At 30.7% G+C, this 11744-nt stretch overlaps 1 long non-coding RNA gene across 1 annotated transcript; it reads left to right on the top strand.

The window, feature by feature from the left end:
• Positions 1–6228: 6228 nt before the first annotated feature.
• On the top strand, positions 6229–7283 carry LOC112940304 (uncharacterized). The gene is made up of 2 exons (XR_003244289.2): positions 6229–6791; positions 6865–7283. It is a non-coding gene; the product is annotated as an uncharacterized lncRNA (long non-coding RNA).
• The last annotated feature ends 4461 nt before the right edge of the window (positions 7284–11744 follow it).

The raw sequence follows: 11744 nt of genomic DNA on the forward strand, positions 1-11744 counted from the left end.
CTATTTGGCTAGTATGTCAAATGGGAATACAAAGGGTGATCCCACATTGATGAGCCTAATATGTCATGTTATTCTAGAGGCCTAATTTGGTGTCACGTGTTAAATAATATGGTGTGTTAAGTTAATCGAAAGAAGTTAATGTAAACATGTAACAAGTCAAAATGACATGACATGGCTAGTCAAATCAAAGATCAATAAAAATGTGTCACATGTGCATAACTGACATGTTCCAACCAATCAAATATCGACAAGTCACTTAAATTTGATTGACTGAGGGAAGAGTGTCTTCATCCCTACTCTTTCAATCAACAATTGTAAATAAGAATCCTCATAATCCAAAAAAAGACACCAGAATTCTATGAAGAAGCTAAAGAAAGGCTCTATTTGCTACCACGTGTCAAATGACATAGCATACTAGGTTAAACTTGTAGCTTTTTGAGAAATCTACAGTGATTAATTCACGAGCTCTTTTTAGCTTTTAATTAGAATTCTTGTGTATTTTTTAAATTATGAGAATTCCTATTTATAGGTGTAGAATGTAAGAGTTGTGATGAGGAAGTGTTTTTTGTGTTCAATCATATGTAAGTGAAATGACAATGTTAAATAGGTTGGGATGTGTCATTTGTGCACATGTGGCACATTTTTATTGGTCTTTCGATTTGGCTAGGGTGACATGTCATTTGACGTGTGACATGATCTTGTTGGTTTCTTCTTTCAACTTAGCAAGCCACATTATTTGACACATAATATCAAATTGAGTCTCTAAAATAAGATGACACATTAGGCTTAACTATGTGGGCTCATCATTTATGATCAAGTTGACGGATTAACCCAATGAAATTAGACTCAATTAAATTCACATTATTAGACTTATTAATAAATCAAATTATATTATGAGAGAATTATCTAACTACACATCTTTGTTTACTCCGTTTTCTATTATTCCCTAACATTCTAAGAAATTACAAAAATCCCTCTAATCCACAATTTCTATCACTTTTTTTGATATATCACTGTAAATTAACAACTCAAGATTTGGTTTCTTTTTTCACGCTTAAAATCATTCTATGATATCACCAATTGTCTTATCACTCTATTTATGAGTTTCAATTTTTTTTCTCTTTCAAGATTTATGATTGCAAGTTATTGAAGAGGTGGTTCTTCTTCCTTTTCTACTTCATTCACTTTTTTCTTTTCACTTCATTGGGTATCGAATTTTATATAATTTTCTTTAGCTTTTTCATCTACAAATTTAATCGAAAAATGATGTGTCTTCAATTTCAAAATTGATTGTGAATAAAAGGTCCAAAAAAGGCCAAAATGTTGAAATATTGGTGGCTCCACTAAGAACTTTGGGGCGAAATGCATGGGTGATGACATTGTTGAAAGTGGAAAAAAAAGGTACAAAAAATAATGTAGAGCAAAAGATTCTTTTTTTACTTTCATTAGATTAGATGTTGACATTTTTTTGTTCATCTTTTTCTAATACATATGGGTTTAGTTTTTAAATGTATCTAGCTAGTTATTTTTGTTTCTTAAAATAATGTATAATGTATTTGTTTTAACATGAAAAAAACAGTACAATTTTATCAAGAGTTATTGGTGGCTTTGGTAAGGATTTTGGGTCGTGATCCATGAGTAACGTCATTGTTCAAAGTGAAAAAAAAGCTACAATAGTTGATGCAGAGCAAAGGAGAAAGTGCAGAAGGATTATTTTTTAATTTTTTTGTTTTTAGCATATCAAATTATTAAAAGAAAATTTAATTTTTTGTTGCTTTCACTAGATCTTTAAGTTTATTTTGATTCTTAAATTAATGTGCAATTCATTCGTTCCACCTTTATGATATATTTCAATCTTATCATGTACAATACATCATTTTTAAATATTAATTTTGATACATAACCTTAATTTATTGAAACACAAATTAGTATGTATCATGTTCATAGTTACGTATTAGATCCACAACTATTATAAATTTCATTGTCTTTTATTACTGACACATACACTTAGCCTTATTCAACTATTAGAAGACTATATATCTATAGACACTATTCAAATATTACCACTTATACATAAATACTAATATTTTATAACAAAATCAATTTGTATCATACTCATAGTCGTGCATATGACATATAACAAAGTTATGTATATAACATATAGTTATGTATCAGATGTTGTTAAGTATCTTCAACAATGTTTTATAAATAAATAATTGTATATCATATTCATAGTTTTTTATATGATACATAACTATATAAAATTATCGATTTCTTTTTAATTTGTTACTATTTGGGAGAGATTTGAGAGAAGAAATTTTAAGTTTTGAATTGTTTGGAGCTGTTATTTGGAAGAGATTGACATCAATTTGACTTGCATGATTTGGGGAATCGACATTTAATTTTATATTTAATTTCATTTTTAATCTCAACAAACCAAAGTGTATAGTGTATCAAATGTGGTGTATCCAGACGAATCAAATGTATCTAGTTGACAACAATTTCAATTGATTTTTTTAAATTGAAAAAGAATAGAAAAAATATGTAATTTGCTCCTTACACTATGGAATTCCTAAAAATTTTACGACGTATATACTAATTTTTGATAATGTGCATTGCACACTTATCTAAAATGCTTAATATAAATTTTGTGTTATAAGTAATATGTTTTATATGATACATATATTATTAACTTAATTTCTTTATGCTATAAAATAAAAATCAAGAACAAAAAAAAGTTGTGTAAGTTGAGGTTGGTAATCTTGCGAACTTGGTGTTATATTAAATCAAACACATGAATATCATAAAAGAATAGAAAAGAAAGAGAAGAAATGATTAAATAGTAATCCAGTTATTGCAATGCATAAAAATGAAAAAGCCCAAATACATACGTAGGTCCCTAAAGTTTTTCAATTTTTTTTCCCCAGGTACCTCAACTAAACCATATTCCTATTGAATCCTTGAACCCCAAATAATTTGTTCCTTTTAAATATTATTGGCTGATGTGGAGCCAAATTTTAACAAATTATTTTTGGTAATTGGACGCGTGAGATGAACCTTCCCCACGTGGAAATTTCGATCAATATACTTCAACCCAATTGCACGTTAATGCCACATATTAAATCCTCAAACCTAAAAGCCAATTTCCCCCCAAAACACTTCTAACCCGATTCTAGACGAGAAAACCCTGAGAATCGCTCTCTTTCAATGAATTTTAGATCTGAAATTCTTAGATTTTAAAGTGATTTCGAGTATTTTGTTACAAAAATCATTGAAGATCGCAGACGATTTTAGAGTTTAATCACGATTTTCGAGTTGACGAGTGTTAGGTAAGTTCATTCCCTAATTTCTATGTAATTTTTATTGTGGTGTGTTGTTAATATATGTGTTTGGCCTGTGTTGATATATACTGGTTTTTAGTATTAATGTGGTTGTTGTTAATATCTGATAAAGTTAAGATTTTTTGGTTTTTATTGTTCATTACGTGTCAGAAAATTTTGGGGCCTTGGAAATCTTATGGATGCCATTATTATAACTCGTTTTCATCATGGTGGAAAGTTTATTCAGGACAAAAATGGAATTACTTATAAAGGGAAAAACAAGGTGGAATATGTTAATATTGACAAGGATCACTTCTCAATAATCGAGTTACTTTTTTACACTAAATAATTGGGATATATTACTGTTGGTTTGTTCTGTGTTAAATACCCCACAAAAAATGGCTTTATTGAGGTGGACACTAATTTCACTTTACTAAATCTTATCAAAGACATAAAGGATGGTGACTTTTTAGATCTTTATGTGAAGCATGTGGTGAATGATGTAGGAATGTTCACAACTGATTTGCTTTATGGGTCTGTAGTTGAAGAAGACTTAATAAAATATAAATATGACTGCAAGTGAAGGACTGAATCATGAGGCTGAATCTGAAAATGTTAATGTGGAAGTTGAGTCAGGGATATATCAGTTCTAAAAGTGGAATGGACTGAATCAAATCAAGAAAGCAGTGATAGCTCTCAAGAGGATGTTATTCCTGATGTGGATGACTCTGAGGTTGATAAAGAATTGAGATCTCTTAGAAATGAAAGGAGAAACAAAGTGAAAAAAAAATCTAATCAAACTGAGAAAATAAAGCTTGGAACAACTGGTATTGATAGAGGCTTTGAAGATATAGGAAGGAATAAGGCTGCTAGATATACTGGAAGATTAGGGGGTGATGAGCAATATATAGATAGCTCAGAATTGGAAAGTGAAGACAACAGGGATGAATTGGATCCAGAATTTGTGGAGGGTGTTGATTTACCAAGAAGAAGAAAAAATAAAAAAGTAAGATTTGATCCTGATTGTGTTCTAGGAATTTTTGAGCTTGATATGATATTTGAAGGTGTTGAACAATTTAAAAAAGTTGTTGCAGACTATTCTTATGAATATAAAACTAGGTTAAAGTTGAAGCCTAATGACAAAAAAAGAGTTAGAGCTAGATGTTGTTTGCTAGTATAGATAAGGATTCTGGTGATTTTATTGTCAAAAATTATTATCCTATGTATGTATGTCATCAATCAACCAAGAACAAGTTGTGTACATCTAAATTTATTGCAGAAAAGTTCAAGGATGAAATTATATGTCAACCATATATAAGATTTTGAAAAATTCAGGAATTGGTGAGAAAAAAATTTAGGTTGTATGCTGGAAGAACTATTTGTCATAGGGCAAAAAAGAGGATTATCAAAAAGTTCATAGGTGATTAGAAGATGAAATTTTCAAGATTGGGTGATTATGCAGACATGATTAAACATACTAATTCTTGTACTTCCTGTTGGGTAAGGACAGATAGAGAGTCTCAGCCAGGAAAAACTTTGTTTGTTTACTTCTGTGTTTGCTTTGATGCATTGAAGAGGGGTTGGTTGGAAGGATGAAGAAAAGTTATTGGTTATGATGGATGCTTTATAAAGGGTTCTTTCAAGGGAGAATTGTTGATTGTTGTTGGTAAAAATGAAAATCAACAGATGTTTCCAATCGCATGGGATGTTGTTGACACAGAGACAAAACACAGTTGGAGTTTTTTCTCAAGTACTTGATAGAAGATTTGAACTTAGGCACAGGACATGGACTGATTGTTATGTCAGATATGCAGAAGGTTAGATAATTTTTCTATTGTAGCTTGATCTTTTATTTTTTTATTTTCTTGTGTTGCTAATACGTTTTAATGTTTGTGCTACAACTGTTTACATAGGGCCTTGTACCAGCTTTATGTGAGTTGCTACCAGATAGTGAGTAGAGAAGGTGTGCTAGACATATCTGGTTCAACTGAAATAAATTATGGAGTGGTGAAGAAAGAAGAAAACAAATCTGGAGATGTGCTAAGTCAAGTTTTGAAGTGCAATTTGAAGATGAGATGGATAAACTCAACAAATTAGGTAATAAAATTTGTGAGGACTTGTTGCATTATGAAAAAAACTACTTCGTGCAAAGCATATTATAAAGAGCATTCTAAGTGTGACATTGTTAAAAACAATATGTGTGAAACTTTTAATTCTTTGATACTAGCTGCTAGACATAAGGCTATCATAATTATGTTAGAGGAGATTAGGCACAAAATAATGGATAGAAATATTGCAATGAGACAATTTGCTAAAACTTGGATCGCAGATTTCTCTCCTATGGCTAGATTAGTACTTGAAGAGAACAAAGATCTTGCTAGATTTTTTGAAGTTAGACTCAATGGTGATATTGGGTATGAAACCTTAGATGGTCAGTACAGGCATATTGTTGATATAAGAAAGAAGACATGTACATGTAGAACATGGCAATTGAGGGGCATACCATGTCAACATGTTGTGCTTGTATATCAGCACATAGGCATAAAACCTGAACATGAAGTGGTACATTGATAGGAAAGAGACTTTTTTGAAGGCTTATAACCATTTTCTACAGCCAATACCAAACATGAAAATGTGGCCTCACACTAGTGGTGTAGTGATAGAACCTCCTGAACCAAAAGTCATGTCTGATAGGCCACAAAAGTGCAGAAGAAAGGCAAAGAATGAGCCTAGGAAAAAGTATGAAAAGTTGTCCAAAAGAGGAGTAAAAATGACCTGCTCCCTGTATCATCAAGTAGGCCACAACAAAAAATCTTGTCCAACATCGGTAAGTTATTATTCTCTTCTAATACATCTATAATAAGCTTCAATTATTTACAATAATCAATTATTATTACTGTATTAATAGGCTGGGATGGACAACCTGGAGGCTACCCAAACAGGCAACCAAGCTCAAGCCAGCACCAATGTTTAGCCAACCATCAAGCTCAAGCCAGCCACCATTGTTTAGCCAACCATCAAGCTCAAGCCAGCCACTACTTTTTAGTAGACCATCAAGCTCAAGTCATCCACCAGTGTTTATCCAACCATCAAGCTCAAGCAAGCCACCACTTTTTAGTAGACCATCAAGCTCAAGTCAGCCACCAGTATTCAATCATCAAGGCAGTTTTATATGTGTTTGATTCTTCAGTTTTTAGAAGAAAGCAACAACCTGCTAAAAGCAGAGGCACATGAAGAGGCACTGGGAGAAGCATTGGCAGAGGAACTGAAAGAGGCACTGATAGAGGCACTGGGAGAGGTACTGGCAGAGGAACTGGAAGAGGCACTGGTAGAGGGAATGGAGGTGTATCAAGTTAGCAACCTAATCAACCAAGGGTTGTAGAAGCTTCAATATCAACAGGAAGATAAAAGAGGACCAAGACTATAGGATTTGGCATCTATACAAATGCAAGTGGTAGTCAAACCTTTAATGTAAGTGTATACATAATTTTGTTCATTTCTTGCTCTACTATATAAAGTCTCGTTCTAAGACATTTCTATGCAGCCTGGTACTTCAGGAGAAAGAGCTATCAATCTGAGAGGTTATAAGGATACATCTCCAATAAATATTGATATTGATTATAAGCCTCGAGAACTCAAGTGGAATGTTAAAGATGTTGTCACAGGTTCACAGTTGCAACGAATCACTCAGACAAGAAAAAACAAACGTGGAACATCTAGTGCACCAAAGAATGCCTAATTTTTGTAGAAAAGTCATTTTTTGGTTGTGTAATCAGCAGCAGAAGCTTGTATTGACTGCTTTGAAATGTCACTTCCTGGTTGTGTAATAAGCACCAAAACTTGTATTGACTGCTTTGAAATGTCTTTTGGTGTTTTTAAGTACATTAACTTATGTTTGATTGAAGCTCACTAAAGCAAATTAATGATATGAATGATCAATTTTTACTGCTTGTGATGCACAAATTATCTTCATTCCTTTAATTAAATCATTACAATAAAAACACAAGGCATTTACAATAGAAAAATCGATCAAAATTGTCCTCATAAAGAACACTACAATCTACCATACATACTTTTATGAAGTAATTTAGTAGAAGAGAAATGAAACAACTAAGATCGTTTTGTTACACAAATCCAAGTAGTCAATATCACCCCTACGACAATACATATCATCCAAACTTTTCATGATCGATTCCTCTCCAATTCATATATTTTGACTTTTTTCAACAAACCTCATATCACCCTCCTAGCTTGAGCCAGCATTTCATCATCATACCATCGGAAATATTCACATCCACCTCGTGCCTACAAAATTAAAGAAAAAGTTGAATCACAAATAAGGCGATTCTTTACTATATTGAACAAAAAATGAATTTGAATTACCTTTGAAGTTTTGCAACAAAAGAACCTACATCAAGGATTGGATTGCGTCCATGAGGTTCATTTCCACAATGTTCCCACATTGACATAGCACATTTGCAGTTGAAGAAGAAGAAATCAATGAAGAAGATAAATTTGACATTGGAACTTGATGATTAAGAAGAAATCAATGAAAAAGAGACATAATATAGTGAGCTAAAGAGGAGAAATAATGATGAAGAGAAACAAAAGAGGAGAAATAAGAGAAGAATGGGAGAAATTAGAGTTAAAAGGGGGAAGAAGACTGTTGGTGGGTGGTTCAAGATCCACATCAGCGCTTAAAGGACGTGAGATTACGTTTGGCTACACATCAGCCAAGAATACTTAAAAGGATCAAATTATTGGGGGTTCAAGGATTCAATAAGAACCTGCGTATGTATTTGGTCAAATAAAAAATATAAAATCGGACATGAAAATATTAATATTTCAATTGAAACCTAAATATATATTACATATATAAAAAGAATAAGCTACAAATTGCTATGATTCACAAAGTATATAAAACTGAAGATGGAGTAGAAGAAGCGAATTCAAGAAAACCAGGTTATGAAGATTATATTATAGTAAGTATAATAATAATAAGGAAAAATGGTATATAATATCAAACTATAATTCAAATTAAGTTCTATAACTATATATTTTGATTTAATTGTACTATATAGCAAATTATTATTATTTTCGCCTCTCTCCCTGGTGGAATCTCACTCGCCACTCTCGTTTGGTGGCAGTCTCGCTCGCCTCTCTCGCTTTTACACAAACACAAATGTATAAAATATGTTTGTGTTTGTATAAAGCGACAGAAAATTGTATATATACATATATTTTCGTTCCCCTCTCCCCCCTATCCTAGATCTCGCTCGCCACTCTCCCATTTCTCGCACTCCACCCTCGCCTCTCTCACTTATGCAAACAAAAACGGAATGTGTAAATTGTGTTTCTATTTGTATAAAGCGAGAGAGAATTGTATGTACGCATGCAAATACATATATCTTCGTCCTATACACTTATGATTATACAATACAGATACTCCCCTGCCCAATTTTCTTTTGTCTTTCTCTCTTTCTCGTTTTATACATACACAAATTATACAATTGATCTTTTGTATACAACTACTTTTTTTTTGTATATGTATAGCGAATTATACAACTATTTTTTTTGTATATGTGTAGTGAGATATACATATTTATGTTTGTTGTGGAGCGCAATAATGCAAAGTATAGTTATAACATACAAATATGATTTTTGTGTTTGCTATATGTGAAAGTTATTCTAATAATTTCATAATATAACACTCCGGCCCGATCGTTATGAGTAGGTCAGTAGGCCAATAGTGAAGAATTTGGCCAAAAAAAATTTCGATAGTGACTTTTTTTTTTTTTGCTAGGTCAGTCTCAAACGAAATTTGGGCTAGGTGAGATCTAGAGCTATTCCAGGAACAGATTCGGTGTAATGTTGAGGCTTAGTTGACATATTTTTCTAGCCAAGACATTAAGAAATCCCAAAGGTTTCACAAAATTGAATTCTGATAATGGGGATACCATAGGGTTACACAAAACTAAATTCAGATAAGTAGAACTCCTAAAATTGATCTTGACATGAAAATGATATGTCGGAGACGTCAGAAAAAAAAATTATATTATTAAAAGATGACTTTTCTCGAATTTCGATTTGCAATACTTTCGCCTGGATCTGATTGTATAGGATAAGTTACACTTATAACTAATTAATCATAACAAACTAGTAACTAATTAATGGAAGTTTAACTTCCTAACTGATTACTTTCACTGTTTACACATATGAATATGGATAGTTTGAGATTTTAGAGGAGGTAATATCTCATGTGGTCACTCAACTTTGGATACTTTACTTAGAAAATCACTTAACTTAGGTTTGTTCACTTAGGAAGTCACTCAATTTTGTTTTATAACTCAAAAGTCGCTAAATTATTCGTATTTCACTTAGAAAACCACTCAACTATTAATATTTCATTTATTTAGTCACTCAATCAACTTAAATATTTTTTCATTAAATTTTATTAAAATAAAATATCTATTTTAATTATCTTATTGACCAATTCTAATTATTTAATTATATTTTTCCTTTGGAAAACGTACCCTAGCGATTGACAAAAAAAAAGAAATTTTCTTTTCTATAACAGCAATTGTCCAACTTGAACTAATGCCGAAAAATTAGTTGTTTTTTTTCTTAAAAAAGATTGGAATCAAGAAGTTAAGAATCCAAAAAGAAAAAAAAACAGTAGCAATCTTATTATTTCTTTAAAAAAAAGGTTCAAAAAAATATATATTTTTAAAAAATTATTAAAATAATTAAGAGCGTCTTATTAGTTTTTAAAAATAGGTTCAAAACAAAAATTGTGTTTTAACAAAATTTAATTTAAAAACATTTAAATTAGTTGAGTACTTTTTATGTAAAATATCATATTTGTGTAACTTTCAATAAATACTTATAATTGAATGACTTTTGAGTTGTAAAACAAAGGTAAGTGACTTTTCAAGTTAACTATTTCTAAGTTGAGTGACTTTCTAAGATAACTATTGAAAGTTGAGTGACCATTTGAGATGGGGAAAAATGTTAAAAATATCCTTAACGTATCCGAAATGGTTCAAAAATGCTCTCCATCCATCTTTTTATTTAAAAATGTCATCAACATTTTTTTAAGGTTTAAAATTATCCTTTTCTAACTCCCGGCTTGACATGACAAATGTGATATGGATTTTCTTTATCCATATCAAAATATAGTCTAAAAACCCATTTCGAAAAATCTGAGCCAAATGTGACCCGTTAGACTGATCGTTTTTGGGTCTTTTATTCTCACCTTCAATTCATCTGTTATCCATTCTCTAGTCAATTGCAGACCATGGCTAAGGATGCATAGAAAATTTCCAAACTTCACAGTATTTCTATCCAAACTAAAGATTATATTTGTCTTCTTTCAATAGAATATGTGTACTAGAACTGGATTTTCACTTTCTTGCCATAGTCTTTGTTATTTGATTTGAGCATTTTTTTCTTATCACTTTTCACGACAATTTCGAACAGTTCTATAATGAAAAATTTTCAATGTCGACATGTTAATTCTGAGGATGCTCACAATTCCATGCACTTTTCCTCATAAATTTTGGGTTGAACCTACTTATGATCCGTTTCTTTCACCATTTATTGCATTCGACTCACTAACAGAGCCAACAATTCCAATAAGATGAAGTTATTTGTCTAATTTAATGACTTATTATTTGTCATGTCAGTTGGCTGTTAAAAGAGCACAATTTTAAACCTTAAAAGAACGTTGAGGACATGTTTAAACCAAAAGGTTAAAGGAGGGCATTTTTGAACCATTTAAAATATGTTATGGATATTTTTAACCCTTTTTCCTTTTAGATATCAACTCGATTTTAGACATAATTACATATATGTGTGCCACACTAACCATTCATTAAAAAAAATCAGTATTTTTTTTCTTCACACCTCTTTTTTTTCCTTTTTACACTGATTAATTCTTAAAAGGGTTAGGAAAATTTCATATATAACAAACATAATTTATTAAATAACATTATATGGATGTAGTTTGCATAATTATATTATATTGATATAGTTTAATTTGTTATGTATCTTTTAATTTTAATTTGTATAAAATATCTTTTTTTTAATTTATTTAATATTTTACTTTTTCATTGAATGGTAACAATATCGCTAAATAAGGTAACAAACATTTATACAATTCCATTATTTAAGCTAACCATTCAAAATCAAATATTTTCTCAATTATGTTTAAAAATAAGTCGTATGAAACACTTAGACGTTAATGATTTTATTTGTATATATATACATTGATTATATTGTATATATTTGAGAAATTGTAAATAATTTTTTTATACAATTTTTGTGTGTAATTTATTATGTATTATTAAATGTATGTGTGATCATCATAATATGAAAATTGTATATATGACAATCATGTTTTTTTTTTTAAAAAAATAAGTGTGT

This window comes from Solanum lycopersicum, chromosome 11 (assembly GCF_036512215.1).
Source record: "Solanum lycopersicum chromosome 11, SLM_r2.1".
NCBI lineage: Eukaryota > Viridiplantae > Streptophyta > Magnoliopsida > Solanales > Solanaceae > Solanum > Solanum lycopersicum.